General features: G+C 37.7%; 1 protein-coding gene across 3 annotated transcripts in view; it reads right to left on the reverse strand.

The window, feature by feature from the left end:
* Positions 1 to 20,352, reverse strand: part of ARHGAP32 (Rho GTPase activating protein 32) — a 311,991-nt gene that overhangs the window by 282,054 nt on the left and 9,585 nt on the right. The window lies entirely within an intron of this gene.

Raw genomic sequence — 20,352 nt, forward strand, 5'->3', positions numbered from 1 at the left:
ATCTGGAACACACAGTTACTGTATCCAGAATCCTCCCAACTTCCCTTCCTCCTTCCTCTTCTCCACTCCCCAAAGAAAATAAGTCAAATTATCAATGATCAACTTTGAAGAAAAGTAATTACTATTTTACTTTAAAACCTTGGGATTTCCCCCAACTGAATCAACATGAAATGGAAGAGGAAAAGAAGGCAGGACATTGAAGAGAAATTTCTTCCAACTGACAATATCATATTACTAACAAAGATCATTGCCTTTAAATGTCATGCACAGATGATTCATTCTTCCAGATGGATTTGTCTTATTTTTATTTCACTATTCCTGTTTCATCTTTTTGAAGCAAACTAATTCCTAAACATGGCATCTACAGAGCTGGTCATGATAAACAAAACAGCTGATTACTTACAAATGAGAAAATTAAGCATCAGTGCAATTAAATACATACATTTTAACTAAATATTTGATTACTGCACACTGCAGTGATTTATGGTAAAAGTGAGTACTGATTTTAAATGTGATGTATTATGTGTGCACCAAGAAATTATTTTCTGTTTACTCAACAAATCTGAAAATCCATTAAGAGGTTAGAGGTCCTAAATGGGTTCTCTTGATAGCTAAGCAGATTAAGCCAGTATTTCAGTTGGTTAGTTGAGGGATGTATACGGTAGAAGTCAGAAGGCATACAAAATGAATATGAACTCCACCTAACCAGCTGACAATCACCAAGGTCAGCTGAGGCCATCTTCAAAGAAGAACAAAACTGGAGAACTTAACACTAAAGTTAACAAACTCTGCTATAAAATTATAGTAATTAAGACAGTATGATATTCACAAAAGGGAAGAAAAACTAATAGGACAGAACACAAAAATCCAGAAACAATCTACACATATTTGATTACCTGACTGATGACAAGGGTGACTATGCGGTATGGGGGAAAGATCATCTTTTTAATCAATAGTGCTGACTCAACTAAATACCTTCATGGAAAAAAAAATGTACTGTGCCCCCCTCCCATATGCTACTCAAAAATCAGGGCAGATTTAGATATAAAAGGTAAAACAATAAAGCTTATTATAGAAGAGAATACAGATCATCATCTTTGCGATACTACAGTAGGTAAAGATATTTTTTAACAGTAACCAAAAAGCACTAACCATCAAGGAAAAGATGACAAATTGGATTATATTAAGACCTATACCTCAAGAGAGACTTAAAGAGTGTAAGAGTAACTCAGAGAACAGGATAAGATACTCACAATACAAGTATGACAAAGGATCAGTATCCAGAATACAAAAAAAGGACTCCCACAAATAATAAGACATACAACTCAGCAGAAAAATAAGCAAAAGACTTAAACAGGTGCTTCACAAAATATACACCCACCAGAATGACTAGGTTAAAAATGACGACAATATCCAGTGTGGGTGAAAATGCAAAGGAGCCAAAATCTCATACAATGCTGATATCCTATGATCCAACAATTCCATTCCAAGGTATATACCCAACAGAATACTTACATATGTTTACCAAAAGATATGTACTAGAATGTTCTTAGCAGCAGTATTCATAATAGTCAAAACTAGAACCAACCCAAATGCTCAGCAACAGTAGATAAGTTGGAATACAGTCAGTCACACAATGGAATGCTAAAAGCAATAAGAATGATCTATAATTATACATAATAGTCTGGATAAACCTCACAGAGAATGCCAAACAAAAGATGCCAGACACAAGAGTACATTCTGCATGATTCCATATATATGAAATACAAATACAGGCAAAAACTAATCTATACTGTTAGAAGTCTGGATAGTAATAATCCTCAAGAGCAATAGAGGAACTTCTTTGTTTCTTGATCAGATGCTGGTTCCACAGATGTATGTTGTTTGTGAAAAGTCACAGAGCTGTACAGGTATGATCAAGGTACTCTCTCCTGTATGTATATTACAAGTGAGTAAGTTTTATAAAAGAGGGTGGGGAGGACAATCTCTACAATTAATCTTGATATAGAGGGAGAGCAGGTCATCGGTCAGATTCCATCGTTAACCAATCTAGAGGACCCTGAATCCCCTCCATTCAGAAGGAGCTCTAACAGTTTCAACATAGATTATGGACCCAGATGAAGCCAGGGACTTGAAATGAAAGAGAGGATAAAATGACAGTCGGAAATGCTAGACTAGTTTGAATACTTCCTTGCATTTCCTTCAAACCTCCAGCAGTAACCACTATCCATCTTTCAGCTGGTTATCCAGCTGGTGCAATCAAGTCTAAAAGACAGAAATAATCCCCCAAATCCTAGGATCTTCTGGATCTGAAGTCAGATAAACCCCTTGTTAAATTATTACCAAAATATTCCAAATCTCCTGAAAGTATGTCATAATGGACATGTAAATTATTTTATCAGTTAGGAATAATGTTCTGATGTGTGTAACAGAAGTCCAAATTACAGTGGCTTAAAGAAGATAGGGGCTTACTCTTCTCATGAAATGGAAGTTCTGAAAGAAGCACTTATCAACGGTCTGGCAGCTGAAAAATATATGGGCTAAGATCTCTGTAAAGCTCTCAGCTTTTCTCTGAAAGTCTCTAGAATTCTGGATCAGTTCCAAGCATCATGTATAATTTCCAGGCAAGAAGAAAAAGTAATGAGTAAAAGGCCTTCCCAAAAACTTCATCCAAACATTTCTGTCTACACCTCACTGACCAGGACTATGTCACATGGCTACTCCAGCTGAACTAGAGACTAAGAAATTTTTTAGCTAGGCATACTTCTGCTTGTAACAAAACTTGGGTCCTATTAGAAAGGAAAAGGGGAAAAATGAATATGAGAGAGGTAATCAGAAATCTGCCACAATTATGAGGAGCACTTTATGTGCTTACCAATATTAAATACAGTGTATTTTTTAATCTAGCAATTTATAAGATGTCCAGATTGTTTTCCTTCCATATTTCAATTTTAATCTTTTTTAAAAAAATTACCAAAAAGATGAACAAAGTTTTCTAAAATAGTACTTGGATGTAGTAAGTTAATAATGAATCAAAAAAAAAAAGAACTTTTTAAATCCTAAAGAGAGCACTTATTTCCTGACCAATTTTTTCAGAATAAACAATGAATTCTCAGTCTGTCCTTTTCTGATCTAAAGCATTATTCACCAATCAAATTAACTTAGCTATTAGCATTTGTCATTTCATAAACTCAAGTAATGAGGCACTTTTCTGCTGACATATAGTTAGCAGAACACAAACTTTTCCTCTCAGTGTAGTAGGTGTGAATACTGCTATATTTAGCCAGTATTTCTCATATTCTTCAGCCCTCCTTTTGATCTTTTCTCTGCATAAAGTATCCATTTAATGAAATGGGGTGGACTATTCAAAGAAATTTTTACTTCTGTCTAGGAGTGTAACTTCACACATTTCAGGCAAGATTTTAAAAACAGATGGTTCACTAAATGTTGCATGACAATTCTACAGCGTTTTGTCAAATACCATCTCTGTTTTGTGCTAAGGTTTACTTGTTCTCAAAAAACTATCACATTAAAGTCTAAACGAAGTTCAAGGGCGCCTGGGTGGCTCACTGAGTTAAGCATCTGCCTTCGGCTTAGGTCATGATCCCAGGGTCCTGGGATGGAGCCTCACATCGGACTCCCTGCTCAGCAGAAAGCCTGCTTCTCCCTCTCCCTCTGCCTGCCACTCCCCCTGTTTGGGCATGTGCACACAGGTGATCTCTCTCAAGAGACAAATAAAATATGTAAAATCTTTAAAAAAAAAATAAAGTCTAAATGAAGTTCAATACATATCACAGGAAAGAGTTTAAAATAAACCAAAGCTAAAACTGAATAAAAGATATACATCAGTTAACCTAAAGAAGTCTAATTATTTTTTTAATCATTGAAACATTTAAGGATTGTCTGGTCTACCAAATACAGATCATGTGATGCCTGCAGTTGATTGTTCTGATTCCATTCTCTGGTTTCCTTCAGATTGGGATGTGAAAGACAGCTCCTCTGTCGCTAGTTGTACCTTCTCTGTCCCTCCTTTCATCCTGATCCAGGTCCCAGCTCCCATTCTCTTTCAGCCATCTTCCCTGACAGCCAAACTTTCCCTTCACAACTACAGTCCTCTCCATTCTCCATCTCTACTTCCACAGAGCAGCTAGTCTCCAGGACAACAAACACCTGGAGGCCCTAGTCATCCTAGGCATTTTTCTGCCAATATATGTTCTATTTCATAAGACTAGCTGATAAATCAAGACACAAGGCTAAACTTCCTAAGTAATTTTTCATATGGAATATAATGAATAAAATTCTCCAAATATCAGTTAAGAATTTGCAAACTTCTTATAAATCTATATTAATAAATTAACACATTAGAAAAGTTACTAAGAAATTACTTAAGGGGCGCCCGGGTGGCTCAGTCGTTAAGCGTCTGCCTTCGGCTCAGCTCATGATCCCAGGGTCCTGGGATCGAGCCCCGCACCGGGCTCCCTGCTCAGCGGGAAGCCTGCTTCTCCCACTCCCACTCCCCCTGCTTGTGTTCCCTCTCTCACTGTGTCTCTCTCTGTCAAATAAATAAAATCTTTAAAAAAAAAAAGGAAAAAGAAATCACTTAAAAGTCATTTTTCTGGGGTGCTTGGGTGGCTCGGTCAGTTAAGCGTCTGACTCTTGGTTACAGCTCGGGTCATGATCTGAGTTGTGAGATCGAGCCCCACATAGTGCTACATGCTCAGCATAGGATCTGCTTAGAATTCCCTCCCTTCTCTCTCTCTACCCCTCCCCACCCCGCTCATTCTCTCTCTTTCTCTCTCTCTCTAAAATAAACACCATTTTTAAAAGTCATTTTTCTTATAACTACCACACTAATTTTTTACACCTTACCCCTTCTCACTCACAAAGTTGCTAATGAAGTCAAGACTCAATCTCAATGGCTCCAGTTAAGCAATATGAGATCTCTGCAATGTATCATAACCTATAAACCAATTCATGGTGCTGACCACTGATCATAAAGAGAACTACCTAAAAATATGAAAAGAAATGTACGCAGGCATAACTGATGGCAAGGAGGAACTACCTCAGAGCGCATGCACTATTTAATGGTGTATCAGTCTACTGATTTCAAATACAAACATCCTGTCATGGGTAAAAGAGATACACAATCATATAAGCCAGAGACAGCTTCTCTCCAAAATGGTGATAGCAGTATTGATTCCTCAGACTTTTCAAAAACAACTTTGAAATAAAACCTTGTTATCTGAGCCCCAGTTTGAACACTGGCTAGTGTGACCAAGGGAAGTAAACTCAAAGCCTGAGGGACTCTTTATCTGCAAAAGAGATACTGTATGTATGGTATTCTTTTATTAAGAGATGTTACTAGATATTTATTAACTACCTTGGGAGAAAAAAAAAAGTACTGCAAATGCCATTATTCCTACTTTCTCACACAAAAAGCAACACTTATCCTGTGTATTTATTAATTCACTCATTCACTTGACAAATATTTATGGGTTTCACTGACTGAATAATGCCCAACCTTTAAACAATGTAACAGAAAACTAAGGAATTAGTGTGACCCAGATACAGCAGGACTTTTCAACCAGCAGAGCTGGAGGAGAGGTTTTAAAAAGATAACAGCAGAAGAAGAAACCCACAAGCCTCTATCAGCCTTGTCCATGCAGAAAATGGCAGTAATTAATGTTGCCATTTTTGTAAGTGAAGATAACATTTTTAAAGAGACTATCACTTTGAGTTATGCGCACCTAATTAGATTTAGCTGTGTGGACCTAAGATTCTTCTGAGACTAATAAAAATTTCTTCCAATTAAGTGTTTGGTGTGGGGTTTTGGGTTTTTTTGTTTTTTGGGTAGTTTTTGGGGTAGTTTTTTGGTTTTGGGTTTTTTTGTTTTGTTTTTACTTTTTTGTTTTTCTGTAGTAGGGTCATTCAACAATTCTGTGGAAAGGAAGGAGAAAGCATATCCCAAGTCTACTGGCAGCTTTTCCCATCCTCAAACAATTCCTTGTTCAGATGCACAGCCACAGAAGTTAAAAGGTCACTGGCGTCTTTGTACTCAGCTCCATGGTAGTTACAAACAAACTTTTGTCCCCATTCCTTCAATGACATGAGCTGCAACAACCACACTGACTGAACTTTTACATCTGAGGCCTGCATGTGCATTACTTAACTGAAGGGTCATAGTATTTCATTTACGCTTCAACCATAAATTATTTAATCCCTTTTGTGAAATAAAATAATTTATTTACCTGGGCATAAATGAATGTTGATTCTAGCTAAACACAAAGAACATCACTGGCAGTAATGGTCTTATGATTTCTTGTCATAATTATCATACTTAAGATTTTGTAAAGCTTTCATTGACTTTTTCAGGATTTCTCTCATCCTTGTCCTTCTCTATTTTAAATCATACATGATAAAAAGTAAAGAAATATATTTGGGATTTTATACAAAGTTATACATCTAAAAGTTCTTTCTTAAAATCTGACAATAAATATGCTTAAATGAGAGCTCTCAAAGTTATAAAGTTTACTAAAATAGAAAAGAACCTAAAGGATAAATACAAATGCATAATAACTTAAAATACAATTAATTTTACCTTTATTTGTACATTTTAATAACTCTAAGCATAAAAGTCACACATTTAATTGTTAACACTGTCCATTTAAACCATCAATTTTTAAATAAATTCCTACTACTTGCATGTGCTAATAGCAATCTCCAAAATCTATTCTAGTACTATAAAATACTGTTATTTTAGCTGAATAATCAAAAAATAATTACCCTCCCCCCAGAGCGCCTGGGTGGCTCAGTCGGTTAAGCGTCTGACTCTGGCTCAGGTCATGATCCCGGGGTCCTGGGACTGAGCTCCACGTTGGGCTCCCTGCTCAGTGGGGAGCCTGCTTAACCCTCTCCTCCCTGCTTGTGCTCTCTCTCACCCTCTCTGTTGCTATCTCTTTCTCCCTCAAATAAATAAAATCTTTAAAAAATAATAATTACCCCCAAAAATTTATCCAATAAGTCATCACAAAAGGAACTGCATGAGCATCTTTGAAAGAAATTTTTCTAGCAGCAGAGCTGAGAACTAACTACAAAGACACAAACTAAAGCAAGATGCTGAAAGGACCTTGCTGATACCAAGATAAGAGAGCATCCTCCACAGAGAAAACTTTCCACCACTGTTTCTAAGGCAAATGCTTCCAGAAGGTTTTGGCAATACTACTTAAAATTTACTGAACCACCAATACTGTGCTAAACATGATTCTCCCCAGAGACAACAGGTCCAATCTCAGATTTTTTTATTTTCATAAGCACAAAGTACAAAGGAAGACAGCTAAAAGAAGCAAAAATAAATCACACAGCAAAGATTATAGGAATACAGAAACATTGTTAAAATTTAGTATAAGGTGGCTCTGAACAGAGCTAAACAGAAGAAAAAGGCTTTAAAGTAAAGAAAAAGGCATTCCAGATTTTGCATAAAATTAACTCAGAAAGATTTCTAAATCGCTAGTGCCTTTATAGGCTGACTTAACCAAGAGTTTCTTTTTTTCTACTTCTAAAGTCCATAACCCTGAAACGCTAAGAATATTATATTTTTCATATCACTAATCTAGCTAAGTCTAATCTGAAAATTTTTCTAAAACTTTTTTCCTGCTGCAGAACTTCCCATCCTACCTTCAAGAGGCTAGCCTATAAGAGAAGAGCCCCAGCTACATGAACTTACTGCTTCTACATATGCTAAAACAAGGGCCCCTATTTTGAACATTATTAGTTCTACATGCTAAAACAAGGGCCCCTATTTTGAACAGACACTCATGCTACAAGAAAAAGCCAGTAAAAAAACAAACTCTCCTATGCTAAGCCAGCAGGAATGAGGAATTCACCAAATAGTTTTCATGACATACACTTAAGCAAATAAATGTATGAAAAGTACTTCCTACCAGGAGCAAATTGTTGTAAAGCAATTTGTTCTAGTAATCAAAGTAATTTAGACTCTAAATATCTCACTAAATGATTCCTAGAGTACTAATGGTGCAGTGGAAAGAAAAAGGCAAACTAAATACAGTTGACCCCTGAATACCATAGGGGTTGGGGTGCTGGCCCACCCCAAGTGAAAATCCACATATAACCTTTGATCCCCCCAAAACCTAAGTCTACTCTTGCCCAAAAGCCTTATCTGTAACATAAACAGTTGATTAACGCATATTGTGTATGTCATATGTATCACATACTGTATAGTAGGCTAGAGAAAAGAAAATATTATTAAGAAAACCAGAAGGAAGAGAAAACAAATTTAGAGTACCGTAGGTATTTTTAGTGGACAAAATCTGCGTAGAAGTGGGCCAGGCAGGGACAGGCCGCAGCAAGAGCAAGGAAGGCCTGGCCCTGGGATGGAGACGTCCTCCAGCCGGGTGCCCTGGGTCAGCAGCATACACCTGGTGTGTGTGCTGGCAGCAACAGCATTCTGGAGACTCAGCACAGCTGCCCCATGTGCCTGGAGGTATACCACTGGCCTGAGCCCAGCTGCAGCTCCGGCCACACTTGAGGGGCAGGGAAAATGAGGCTCCCTGCAGAGGCTCCCTGCAGAGCGCCACCCCTGCCCTCTGGGCACCTTCCTCCACTTCAGCCCTGCCCCCCTGCCTGCTAGCCCAGGGTGCTCCACCCAGCCACCCATCAGCACATGGGGAGACCTACAGCCCTGCCTGGTGCAGGTCCTGGGAACTGCTAAGGCCTCAGAGAGCCTCTCCGTGTACTGAGGCAAGTCACCTTCAATTCCATCCTGTGGGGACTGGGGTGGGCAGCTGTAAATAAATGCCTGGTGGCTTTTGCTAACAACTCCTAAAAAAAAAAATCCATGTCTAACTGGACCCGCACAGTTCAAACCTATGTTGCTCAAGGGTCAACTATATATCAGAATCTTACTTAACAGGAAATTAATATGCTACTAGGAATAATATATACAAATTCCTTTTACTATTATTGTTGGAAGAAAAAATCTTCAAATTCTGATGATTTTTGTAACTAACCTTATGGATGTTTATGTTTATCCATTACCATATCACTATATGATAAATGAAGATGGAGCTTTATATAAACGGAGAAATGTCTGCCCCTCATACACAAATTAAGAGAAAATATGGAAATCAGGCAAAACGTTCATAAACAATATTTACTTATGAAAGAATAAATCAGGCATGCTAGACATAAACTACAATAGAATTAAAATATAACTCTTGAGCTTTGAGTTTTTCCTCAACTTCTAAAGAAGTGTGTACTATATTAATATTTAAAACTATTCTAGCTCTGTTTTTTTTTTTAATTTCTGACAATGTAAAGAACAAAAAGAAAGGCCCTGTTTCATCCCTTACAAATCCACTTCTAATATATAGGTAGTAAATATCTACTAAATTAATGTTATTAGTTTAACCCAACTTACAAATAAAGATGTTAAAGCTAGCTAATGCTACTGTTTTAAAATTATTTCAAAATATGGTTTTATACACTTTGGTAAGTTTTTAAAAATGTCAGGTCAGAATGTATCCCAAGAGAAAATAGTTGAACATACATGTGAGAACCTATTTGTTTTCCCAAATGAGTCAATAACAAAGTCTACTGTACACTAAAAAGAAAATATAGGGACGCCTGGGTGGCTCAGTTGGTTAAGCGTCTGCCTTCGGCTCCTGGATCCCCTGGATCAAGTCTCTCATCAGGCTCCCTGCTCAGTGAAGAGCTTGCTTCTCCCTCTGCCTCTCACCCCGCTTGTGCGTACTCTCTCTCTCTCTCTCGCTTTCTCTCTGAAATAAATAAATCTAAAAAAAAGAAAGAAAATAGAAATGTACAATATACCAAGTATATTTCTTTTTTCCTAAAAAAGGAAAAAGCATTTTCAAAAAATCTGATTCAAAAATAGGCAGAAGACCTGAAGAGACATTTTTCAGAGAAGCCCTACAAAGAAAAAACAGGTACACAAAAAGATGTTCAACATCACTAATCATCAGGGAAATTCAAATCAAAACCACAATGAGATAGCAGCTCACACCTGTTAGAATGGCTATCATCAAAAAGACAGGCAAAAAGTGTTGGCCAGGCTATAAAGAAAAGGGAACCCTCAGGCACTGCTGGTGGGAACATCATCTGATACAGCCACTATGGAAAACAGTATGAAGATTTCCCCGAAAATTTAAAATAAAACTACCATATGATCTAGCAATCCCCACTTCTGGATATATACCCAAAGGAAATGAAACCACTACCTCACGTTCATGTTCACTACAGCATTAGTCATGATAGCTGAAACAGAAAGAACCTAAGTGTCCATCTACAGATGAATGGATAAAGAAAATTTGGTACACACACACACACACACACACAAACACACACACACACACACACACACAGGAATATCATTCAGCCAAAAAAAAAGAAAGGAAACCCAGGGAACCTGGGTGCCACAGTCTGTTGAACATCTGACTCAGTTTTGGCTCCAGTCGTGATCTCGGGGTCATGGGATCAAGCCCCACATCAGGCTCTGCACAGAGTCGGCTTGAGATTCTCTCTCCCTCTCCTTCTGCTCCTCCCCCATCGCTTGCTCGCACACTCTCACTCTCTCTCAAATAAATGAATCTTTTAAAAAAAAGAGCATAAAAGAAATCAAACAAATCCTTTAAACTTTCTTCCTTTTTAATAACTCTTACACCATATCCTGAATAGGAGTCAATATCGCTTATTGTTGCTAAACTTAAAATATCAGCCTGCTACACCCATTTTTAAGCATCTTGGGCTCTGCAAAATTACTTAATGCCAGTACACGGTAATTAGGCAATGATTACAGCTTTTAACAAATACAGTACATTTTATTATAACTATGGTAAATTTGTGGGAGACACTCCATTAGGAAAAATAACTTTTTAAATCAGAATGATTTGTTTCTTCAACATCTTACTTTATCTAAGAATGCTGAAGCCCAAAAATACTATATTCCAAAATTAACAAATGCTGCTGACATACTTAAAATCAAATCTCAAAGAATAAAATTCTTATAACTAACTACAAAAAATTCTGATACCTTTATCAAAGTCAGTATCTTAAAATACAAGATGTGAGTTGACCTTAAGTTTAAACCACTGTAGAACACACAGAAAAATGACTGTCTTTGACACTTATCCTTAGATCCTCAATAGAGAAATGAAAAAAATCATTCTGGGCCAGTTGTTAGGCTTTCAATTAGCCTCACACCTCAGCACTAAAGAAGTCAAGACTTTCTCATATTTAACACTCTTACTCTGCATAGGGAAAAATGGTTCTCCGTAATCACAAGCTGAACCTCAAAGATATCTAAATAAACTACTGGTTTTCACACTGACATCAGTGGCAAAGCATCAGGTGTTCTGCAAACATCTGATCTGAAGGTGTTCCTGTAAATACATGATTATCTGTTTTTAAAACTGTAACAGACACAAATTTTTAAAACCATAACACACATGTGTTTTCAACACACTGGAAACCAGAAACACATGAACTTATGTTACCATTCATTAGCAAAAATGGGTAAATATTATACATTTACTATAAAGTAAATGAATATATAACTAACAAAATACTAATCATCGGTAGAAACACTAAGATTTTGCTTGGGGAAAACGGGTTTTGTGGGTTTTGTGGCTAAGAGTTTGGAAATCACCAGCTTAGTGCATAGAGGTAGCAACCTATCAGAACTGGGGTGCAGGGCACCTGGGTGGCTCAGTTGGTTAAGCGACTGCCTTCGGCTCAGGTCATGATCCTGGAGTCCCTGGATCGAGTCCTGCATCGGGCTCCCTGCTCAGCAGGGAGTCTGCTTCTCCCTCTGACCCTCCCCCCTCTGTGCTCGCTCTCTCTCTCACTCTCTCTCTCAAATAAATAAATAAAATCTTTAAAAAAAAAAAAAGAATTGGGGTGCAAAGTTGCTGACAATTCTCCTCTTGGGAAAAGACTACCCCCAAAAAAGACCTCAGAACCCTAAAAACCTCTTTCATCGTACTGTACCAAATACAGATTACTTTTTAGGTTAATTAATTTTTTGAAAAAATGTGTTAATTATCAGTCATACCTCAATGTCAATCACCTCATCTACAAAATCAGCATAAGTACTGACATATACAGTCAAATGATTTTCAACAAGGGTACCAAGACCATCCAGCTGAGAAAGGACAGTCTCTTCAACAATGGTACTGGGGAAACTGGATGTCCACATGCAAAATGAAATTGGACCCGTATCTTACACTATCCAGAAAAATTAACTCAACTAGGATCAAAGGTCCAAACAAAAGACCTAAGATTATAAAACTCTTAGAAGAAAACATAAGGAAAAAACTTCATGACACTGATTTGGCAATGACTTCTTGGATAGGATACCAACAGGACAGGCAACAAAAAACAAAAAGATAAGCTGGACTTCATCAAAATTAAAAACTTTTGTGCATCAAAAGACTCTATTAACAGAGTGAAAAGGCAACCCACAGAATGGTAGAAAATATGTGAAATCATATATCTGTTAAGAGACTGATATCCAGAATATACAAAAAACTCCAACAACTCAACAAAAACCCAATTAAAAAGTAGGCAAAGGGCACCTGGGTGGCTCAGATGGTTAAGCATCTGCCTTCGGCTCAGGTCATGATCCCAGGGTCCTGGGATCGAGTCCCGCATCAGGCTCCCTGCTCCCTGGAAGCCTGCTTCTCCCTCTGCCTCTCTCTCTCTCTCTCATGAATAAATAAATAAAATCTTTGGAAAAAAATGAAAGTTATAAAAAAATTTTTTTAATTAAAAATAAATAAACAAATAAGTAGGCAAAGGACCTGAACAGACATTTCTTCAAAACTGATATTCAAATGGGCAACAAGCATATAAAAAATCAGGCAAATGCAAATCAAAACCGCAATGAGATATCACTTCACATCCAGCAGGATGGCTACAAGAAAAAGATAAAAAATAAAATAATAGAAAATAACAAGGTTGATGAAGATGTGGGAAAAATTGGAACCCCTGTGCACTGCTGGTAGGAATGTAAAACAGCAAAGCTACCGTGGAAAACAGTATGGCAGTATGGCAGTTCCTCAAAAAATTAGAAACAGAATTACTATATGAACCAGCAATTCTACTTCTGGGTATATATCTAAAAGAATTGAAAGTACTATCTCAGAGATACTTGCACATTCATGCTCACAGCAGCACTATTCACAATAACCAAGAGGTGGAAGCAATCCAAGTGTCCATCAATGAATGAATGGATAAACAAAATGTGGTAGATACATACAATGTAATATTATTCAGCCTTAAAAAGAAAGGAAATCACGTGGTACAACATGGATGAACCTTGAGGACATTATGCTAAAGGAAATAAGTCTGTCACAAAAAAAAAAAACACTGTATGATTCCACTGATATGAGGCATCTAAAGTAGTCAAATTCATAGAAACGGAAAGAATGAAGGTTACCAGGGGCTCTGGGGAGGGAAAAGTGAGGAGCTGCTGTTTAATGTTTAATTTAACACTAATGAGTGTTAGTTTTGTAAGATGTAAAAGCTCTGGAGATCTGTTGCGCACCAATGCAAATATACTTAACACTACTGAACTATACACCTAAAAATGGTTAAGATGGCAAATTTTGTTAGTAAATTTTACCACAATAAAAAAAATTAGTATGAGTAACTACTTCATGGGGCAACTGTGATGATTAAGCTGATAACAGATGCAAGGGGCTTAAGAATAGTTCCTGGCATTTCAATAATAATTAAATAATGTTGGCAGTTGATAATATTAATAAGACAGATATTTAGCACTTAGAGAAGCCAAATCCTGAAGTGAGGATTATAAAGAAGATTTCCCTGAAAAACAAGCCAGAGAATTTAATAAGTATAGTAGGACTAGGGAACCTGTAATTCTTGGTTAGTTAGTGACACAATGAAACTTAAGTTTAAGGAGGTGGGTGTGGCAATCTAGATCAAAGGAACACAAAATCTAAGTCTGGGAAAGCTACTGTGAAGAAATTCAGAAAAGTGCTACCATGACATTCTGGTCATACCTTGAAACTCAAGAACAAGAGAAAAGAGACAGAACTTATATTAGAATGCTAAGCAACCATTCCTTCAAATCTGTGCTTTAACCAACAAATACAACTCCTCATAGAGATTATCTTAGCTAGCAAGTTGTTGCACGAAAGCCAAGCTTAGTTGTTTATGCTTCACAAGTTTTTTTCCCCCCATCAAAAGTTCTAATAAAAATAAGCATTTATGTGAATTGTGCAAGACTGTTGAATCACAGATCCGTACTTCTGAAACAAATAATGCAACATATGTTAAGAAAAAAGAAAAAGAAGATAGCAGGAGGGGAAGAATGAAGGGGAGTAAGTCAGAGGGGGAGACGAACCATGAGAGACGATGGACTCTGAAAAACAAACTGAGGGTTCTAGAGGGGAGGAGGGTAGGGGATGGGTTAGCCTGGTGATGGGTATTAAAGAGGGCACATACTGCATGGAACACTGGGTGTTATGCACAAACAATGAATCATGGAACACTACATTATAATGATGTAATATATGGTGATTAACATAACAATAAAAAATTTAAAAAAAATAAGCATTTAAACATAATAAGCCCAATCTTGACCACTCAGAAAGCCTTTAGGATTAAACCCGGATTCTCTAGAAGATACATAGAATTGAAATGGGTAAACATCATGTTCTCCTCTCACTGACCACTTGCTCCCAAGTAGGGAGGCAGACAAATTAAGAATACGGACTATGGAGGCACAAGGAGTCCCGCATCATTCAGACACTCTGATACCTATCACTGTGACAGTCAGCTAAACACAAGAGCACCCACACACCCAAAGGAAAACTCTGACTACTTACAACCCTTAGAACAGCGTTTCTTAACCTCAGCACCACTGACGTTTAGACCAGATAATTCTCGGGGGGAGTAAGGAACGTGCATGAGGGACATTAGAGAGTTAGTTATTCTAAATGTAAGAATATAAATCTGGGGAGCGCCTGCCTCCCCATACATGTGACTTGATCTCAGGGTTGTAAGTTCAAGCTCCACACTGGATAGTGAGATTACTTAAAAAATTAAATCTTTGAAAAAAAATATAAATCTGGAAAACCTCCCTTTCCCAGCCCAAGTTAAATGTTTAGAAGTCATTTCACAATACTTAAAAGAGTAACACTGAGGAAAATTTTGAGTTCAAACCACCTAGATTTGAATTCTGAATCAATCCACCATTTACTTGGATAACCTGAGCAAATGACATTTTTCTAAGGTTTAAATAAAATAACATTTGTAAAGATCAATTCAGAACGGACACTAAATAAAAAGTGTAATAAATTTAGCTTTAAGTGCTAGAACTTTTTTATCATAACTGCTTTATGAAAAAAATATTTCTAAAATATATTGTACATTCTCCTGCCTTAATGTAACTTAACCTTTTATAACAACTCAGAGGTAACCATTGTGAACAAACATCACTGCTGACCCTTGAGCAATGCAGAAGTTAAGGGCGCAACCCCTGCACAGTTGGATAGAACTTTTGACTCCCCAAAAACTTAACTGCCAATGGCCTACTACTGACCAGAAGCCTTACCAATAACATAGCCAATTAACATATATATGTGTATGCATTATACACTGTATTCTTCCAATAAAGCTAGACAAAAAAATATTAAGAAAATCTTAAAATGTATTTACAATACTGTACTGTATTTATTTTTAAAAATCTGCATGTAAGTGGACCTGTGCCATTCAAACCCATGTCATTCAAGAGTTAAGTATAAATATGATGCCCATTTAGGGACAAGAGCTATCCAAATGAATAATACAGAGAATCAAGTTTCAAAACGATGGATCAATTAAACAGCAAAAAAAAAAAAAAAGAGAGAGAGAAAAGAAAAACCTTTTAATAGGGATTAAATGTAAAACCGAGTCTTTAGTTTAAAAAATATCAACAAAGGCAGATGACATTACAGAAGTTGGGACAGAAAAACTCCACAAAAATGTAATTGCCCTCATGCCCTAAATAAACCAGAAGTGATAGGCTGTCCAAAAAAAATACATGAAAGCCAATTTGGGTTAGTAGCAAGAATATACCAAAATAAGAGTCAGAAGAATGGAGTTCTAGTTTCAACTGCCCTACTTGATTGAGAATATGTAGCTACATTAAGCCACTTAACCTACATCTATATCCTACTTATATCCTCATTAATAAGAAGGGCACAAACCTACTTTGACACCTCCAACACTGTCAGGCAAACCAAACGATGTGATAAGAAATGCTATTAAAACTGTATGCAAAACACTTTATACCGTGAGACCTGCATAGTGACCGTACATCAGTCTAGAGCAGGGTTTCCCAATCTTTTTCACTTACGACACATATAGAAAATGATAGTACTGGTACAGACACACTAAGTAAATGAGCCATGCTGGTGGCAGCCAACCATGATCAGCCCCAAAGCTCTTACCACTCTGTCACTGACCGTCCTCTCTGAGGACTCAGGAAATCAGTCTGTCTGGCCCATCTGTAACACATTCAAAGCATCATCTGGCACACTGGTTAAGAAGCTCTAATTAAAACAACATGTCTAATGTGGAGCACTGTAAGAGGGAATGTAACACTTTCTACAATAACCAGCTGTGGCAAACAGAGTGAAGACCAAAGTCTGACTGTGATAGAAAAGTACTACCTTGGACCCAGGCAAATGGAACCCCCATCCTGGTCCTGGATCCTTGGAAGGCCATGCACTGGCCTCTCGGTGGCCACACCCTTGACCATGGGGCCAGTTGTTCTCAGGGCCTAAAAGGGTACAGAACTGCAGCCTACACACCCCAGCCCTCCTCTTACCCAGGACCCCAGAACCCCCTATTTACAGGTCTGCTCAGGCCTCTTCCCTGAGCTGATCCTCCCAAGGGTAGATGATTCTACCATCAGTATTTACAGCCCTACGCCCAAGGGATGGTCAAAAAGTTGCTGTGCAGGGGCCCTGGCTGGCACAGTCGGGAAAGCATGCAACTCTTGATCTTGAGGTCGTGAGTTCGAGCCCACATTAGATGTAGAGATTACTAAAATAAATAAATAAGCTTTTTTAAAAAAGTTGCTGTGTGAAAGGTATGTGGGGACGCGTGTCCCCCTATGTGCAAGGACAAAGTCCCTCATACAAGGAACCTGGAGTGAGAAGGGGATGTCAGGTTGGAGGCTGGCTCTTTGCACTTCAGTATGTTCTGGCGTGAAACACAGAGTCTGTGAATTCCCCCTTTGACTCTGATTTTAGGTCATTATGAAGTTTTATTTATAAAGGTAGGCAATGGAACATCTTTATCAGTAAGTTTGATTTGTAACTTGTACGTTTTTAGACATATGGCATATGGACTTTAATTTGGATTCCTGACCTGAGTCCCAAAAATGTTAGGGATGGGCCAGGGAAAGGACCTAAAATTCCTTGTCATATGAGGAAAAATTGAAGAAAAGGAGTACATTTAGCCTAGAAAGAGAAAAGGCTGGTGGGAAAATAGAAGAACCTGCTATTTTTCACATGACAGATAAAAAGCCACCATGTGAAAAATAAAGCAGATCTGTGTTGTATTGGAAGTGCAGGGAAGTACATTCCACTTTAATATAATGAATAATTTTTAAATGATAAGAACTCTTTTTAAAAGGAGCTGGGCCGTCATATAACTGAGTTACAGTTTGCAACATCAGGCATTGCAAATACAGAAGTAGAGGGCAGACAATTATCTTCCAAGGATAATGTAGAAGGAATTCTGATTTTGGAGAAAGCTAAGACCACGTATTCCCTAGAAGTTGACATAATTTCAATATTCAATGATCTTCTGAACATGCAGCTTTACGATCATGCAGTTAACTGATATGAAACACAAGGTGAAATGAAAGCTTAACCTGAGATAACCTTTCTTTCTTAAAAAGTTCCTGCTGTCAGCTTACTCTTGTCATGTGCCTCCTCACAAAAATGGAGGTAAATTCCTCTATTCTACAAAATTAACTACAAAACAAAGGCTAAAGCATACTTGCCTCAGGGATTTTTCCCCCCATCCTCCAGAAAATCATAACCTTCCCTATTGTTCCCAGTTGGATCCTCTGACCTATCATTATCACTGAAAACCTTGTCTTCCATTCCCAGGATGGACTCAGGCCCCTCTGTCATCAACAAACCTTTATTAAGTAAAAATGTTAGGGATACAGTATGTATCTAGACAAGAGCCTCTGTGCCTCAAATACCTTGTGGAGAAGGGGATTATAAATTAAAAAGTCTATTCTGGCAGGGGATATTGATAATAAGGGAGGCTGGGCCTCTGTGGAGGCAGGCAGTTTATGAGAAATCTCTGCACCTTCCACTCAATTTTGCTATGAACCTAAAACTGCTCTGAAAAATAAAGTCTACTAAGAAAAAAAAAAAAAGGAGGAATAAGAAGAACACCATTGTGACTACAGCCCAGTGAACAAAGAAAAGAATAAAGGAAGATAAGGTTGAAGAGAAAGCTAGGAGCCAGATCATGCACTACAGACATTTTGCACCACATTATGCTTTGTTGGTGGGGGCTGTCCTGTCCACTCTAGGATGTTCAGCAGCATCCCTGGCCTCTACCCACTAGATGCTAGTAACACACTGCCCCCACCACCTCACCCTGAGTCTGACAATCAAAAATGTCTCCAGACACTGCCAAATGTCCCCTAAGGGCAAAATCTTCCCCAGTTGAGAACCACTGATATAGGGTTTCATAAATGCCATGATGGAGGTTTTGTTTCCATGATAAAATTTTGAGCTTTAGTTTTAGTGTTAAGTGTATTAGAAAGTCAGTAAGGAGGTGATATGATCGGATTCACACTTAACATTACTTCTGGCTCCTGTGTATGGGGTAGTGAGTAGGACAGAAACAAAAGAAGAGGCAGAGAAGTCTGCTGCCAGTTTTCCAGAGGAGAAGGGCTACTGCCTCAGTTTTTAACAGTGAAAAAACTGAGATGTAGTCAGGTCTAGTACTCTGAGGGTGGAGCTGCCAGGACTTAACATGAGATGAGAAGAGAAAAAATGGAGGATGACTCCATGGGCCTGCACCACTAGGCAAATGGTGGTGCCACTTCTTGAGATAGCAAAGACTTGGGAGAGGTGGTGAAAGGAGTAAATGAAAAAAAGAATAATGCATAGTTCTGCTTTGTTCATGTTACATTTGAGGTATCTATTAGACTTCCAAGGGGAAGAATGGAGTTAGAGGAACCTTGAGCTCAAGAGAAGAAAAATCAGTACTAGAGATGGGAATTTCAGCCTCATCAGCACATAAGTGGTATTTGAAACCATGAAAATGGATAAAATCACCCGAGGAGAGCCCAGGGACACTCCAAATTTTAGGGCAGTAGAGAGAGATAAGCTGGCAAAAAGACACCAAGAATGAGTAGCAAGGAGGTCAAAGGAAGTTAGTCGACCAATGTGAAATGCTGGTGAGTGATAAGTCAATAATATGTAGAAACTGAACTGATCACTGGCTTTGGCAAGACAGGTCACTGCAGCCTTGATTAAAAACAATTTCATATGAACAATTATATAGCAACAAACCGAACATATGAACAATTATATAGCAACAAACCGAACATATGAACAATTATATAGCAACAAACTGAACAAACAACTTAGAAGAAATGGAAAAATTCTTAGAAATATACAGTTTACCAAGCCTGAGTTAGAAAATCTGAACCAGACCAATTACTAGTAAGACTGAATCAAAAATCTCCTGACAAAGAAAGGCCCAGAAGCAAATGGCTTTACTGGTGAATTTTACCAAATATTTAAAGAAGAATTAACACCAATCCTTCTCAAACTCTTCCAAAAAACTGAAGAGAAAGAACACTCCCAAACTCATTTTACAAGGTCGGCATTATCCTGATACCAAAAACAGAAAAGGGCACTATTAGAAAACTATAGGCCAATATCCCTGGATGAATATAGATGCAAAAATTCTTAATATAATGCCAGCCAACTGAATTCAGCAGCACATTAAAAGGATCATTCACAATGATAAATTGGGATTCATCCCTGGGATGCAAAGATGGTTCCACATACACAAATCAATCAATGGGATACATCACATTAAAAGAATGAAAAAAAAGAATATGATCATCTTAATAGACACAAAAAAATGACAAAATTCAACATCCATTCATGATAAAAACTCTTCAGAAATTAGGCATAGAAGGAGCATATCTCAACATAATAAAGGCTATATATTATGACAAGCCCATAGTTAACATCATACTCAATAGTGGAAGGATGAAAGCTTTTTCTCTAAGATCAGGAACAAGACAAGGGTGTCCACTCT

Source organism: Callorhinus ursinus, unplaced genomic scaffold, assembly GCF_003265705.2.
Source record: "Callorhinus ursinus isolate GAN/ISIS: 27379988/994484 unplaced genomic scaffold, GSC_fseal_2.0 scaffold19, whole genome shotgun sequence".
NCBI classification, from domain to species: Eukaryota; Metazoa; Chordata; class Mammalia; order Carnivora; family Otariidae; genus Callorhinus; species Callorhinus ursinus.